Raw genomic sequence first — 3,173 nt, forward strand, 5'->3', positions numbered from 1 at the left:
CAGGTGACAGTCGCTGGTACGTCATTGGCTACTTTGACCAATCATGAGTCATCTTGTTGATTGATCCTTCTTGGACTTTGCAGACGCTGCAGCTCCAAACAACAACCATGCTGAAGTGGAACAAGGTTTCCTTTCAAACCTCGTGTTGATTGATGGACACACTTCTGATCACATCTTTATTCCACAGATGAGGACACTGCAGACCTGGGACTGAAAGAACTGAAGGGACTGAAGGGACTGAAGGGACTGAAGGAACTGAAGAGAGTGAAGGAACTGAAGGAAATAAAGAGAGTGAAGGAACTGAAGGAACATCTGAGTTTCCTTCCAACCACACCTCAAGTCCTCCAGCCTGCCAATCAGAGCATTGCTTCTAGGGCAGCCAGTCCTGACAAGATCCTCCTCCGTCCTCCACTCAAACTTCTGCCCAAGAACCGAACGTCCAAAAGGAAAACCAAAGTCCCACGCCATCAGGCGTGAACCACACACACACACACACACACACACACACACACACACACACACACACACACACACACACACACACACACACACACACACACACACACACACACACACACACTCACGCGTGTACACACTACTTCAATTTTGCTAATAAATATTCAAACTTGTCTTTGAATAAATACAATATTTTGATGTTTTTACATCGTTTATAATCTGTCTATGAACCTCTACTAGTCTATTAAAAACCTCTATTAGCCTATTAAAAACCTCTACGAGTCTATTAAAAACCTCTACTAGCCTATTAAAAACCTCTACGAGTCTATTAAAAACCTCTACTAGTCTATTAAAAACCTCTACTAGTCTATTAAAAACCTCTATTAGCCTATTAAAAACCTCTACGAGTCTATTAAAAACCTCTACTAGCCTATTAAAAACCTCTACGAGTCTATTAAAAACCTCTACTAGTCTATTAAAAACCTCTCCTAGTCTATTAAAAACCTCTACTAGTCTATTAAAAACCTCTACTAGTCTATTAAAAACCTCTACTAGCCTATTAAAAACCTCTACTAGTCTATTAAAAACCTCTACTAGTCTATTAAAAACCTCTACTAGTCTATTAAAAACCTCTACAAGCCTATTAAAAACCTCTACTAGCCTATTAAAAACCTCTACTAGTCTATTAAAAACCTCTACAAGCCTATTAAAAACCTCTACTAGTCTATTAAAAACCTCTACTAGTCTATTAAAAACCTCTACAAGCCTATTAAAAACCTCTACTAGCCTATTAAAAACCTCTACTAGTCTATTAAAAACCTCTACTAGCCTATTAAAAACCTCTACTAGTCTATTAAAAACCTCTACAAGCCTATTAAAAACCTCTACTAGTCTATTAAAAACCTCTACTAGTCTATTAAAAACCTCTACAAGCCTATTAAAAACCTCTACTAGCCTATTAAAAACCTCTACTAGTCTATTAAAAACCTCTACTAGTCTATTAAAAACCTCTACTAGCCTATTAAAAACCTCTACCAGCCTATGTGTGTGTGTGTGTGTGTGTGTGTGTGTGTGTGTGTGTGTGTGTGTGTGTGTGTGTGTGTGTGTGTGTGTGTGAGTGTGTAGGCCACAGAAGCACCGATACGCGTGAGATAAGTGTGGATGGTAGTTTGATTGTCCAAGGTGAGTGGAGTGTGTGGATGGTAGTTTGATTGTCCAAAAATAACAACAACAATAATAATAATAGATACTTTTTTGGTGTAGAATCTTATATGTGTGAATGTTTGGACATTCACACAATAATAATAATAAGAATAATAATAATAATAAGTGGATGCATTTTTTTGGTGTATAATCTATGTGTGAATGTTTGGATATTCACACAATATTAATAATATTGATAATAACAATATTAGATTATTTCTTTGGTGTAGAATATTATATGTGTGAATGTTTGGACATTCACACAATATTATTATTATTATTAATAACAATAATAAGTGGATGCATTTTTTGGTGTAGAATATTGTATGTGTGAATGTTTGGACATTCACACAATATTATTATTAATAATAATAATAATAATAGATAATTTTTTGGTGTAGAATACATGGACTTGGTCTTATTAGCCCTTGCAGCCATGTCCTACTGAAAATCATTCCATAAAGGTTAAAAGCTCAAACTGAACGGATCATGGCTGAAGAACAGGCTGGATTTCGGGCACAGAAGAGATATTCAATGTAAGAATCATTTGTGAGAGCTAGCATCTACAAGACCTTTACCACGTGTTGGTAGACTTGAAGAAAGCCTAACCTGCGCTAACCTTGTCAGAACCATTCAACATCAGTACAACTAAGTTCTGTACAAGGGAGCCTGCTTCAGTGGGACGCCTTCTCTCATGACGATGCCCTGGCAGATCATGAGCGTAGGAGGGACAGATTACCAACCTCCGTTTTGCAGATAACATCATTGGGCTAGCTGGAGAAGAAAAAGAACTTGCCGGCCTAATTGAAAGGCTTGCTACCACCTCCCGAGCCTATGGAGTGGTGACAGAACCAAAATGATGACCAACAACAACAATGGCATCCGCTCAGAAATCAAAGTCAAGAGACCAGCACTGGACACGGTGTCTAGCTTCAAGTACTTGTCTGATGAAGGATCTTGCCAGAATTGCTCAAACAACAACTGCCGTGGCAAAACTCAGGCAAAACCATCAGCCTGGCATCAAAGGTGAGACTACAGCGATCACTTGTAATCTCAGTCTTTCATACGCCGGTGAAACTTGGACTCTCACAGCCGAGTCCTGCTGAAAATAGTCCAGAGCATGGAGATGAGATGCTACAGGCTATCTCCTACACCCGACATGTCACAAAGGAGGAAGTCTGGCAAAAGATCAGCCAAACCATCGGCCCACATGATCAATCAATCAATCAATCCAACATTGACTGATATAGCCCTTGATCACAGATGTCTCAAAGGGCTGCACAAGCCACAACCACATCAGGGCAAGAAAAAAACCAATGGAAACTAGGAGAAACCTTGGAAGGGACCGCAGATGTGGGGACCGGTGCAATGGATGATGATGACCACTGTCATAAAGCGGAAACTGACACACATCACCAGATCCTCAGGTCTGGCAAAGAGACCTCACTTGAAACTCGGTGAGGCAATGAGAGCTGCCGAGGACAGCGAAGGATGGAGGAGATCTGGGATGGATG

The sequence above is a fragment of the Nerophis lumbriciformis genome, linkage group LG37 (genome assembly GCF_033978685.3).
Source record: "Nerophis lumbriciformis linkage group LG37, RoL_Nlum_v2.1, whole genome shotgun sequence".
Lineage (NCBI taxonomy): Eukaryota > Metazoa > Chordata > Actinopteri > Syngnathiformes > Syngnathidae > Nerophis > Nerophis lumbriciformis.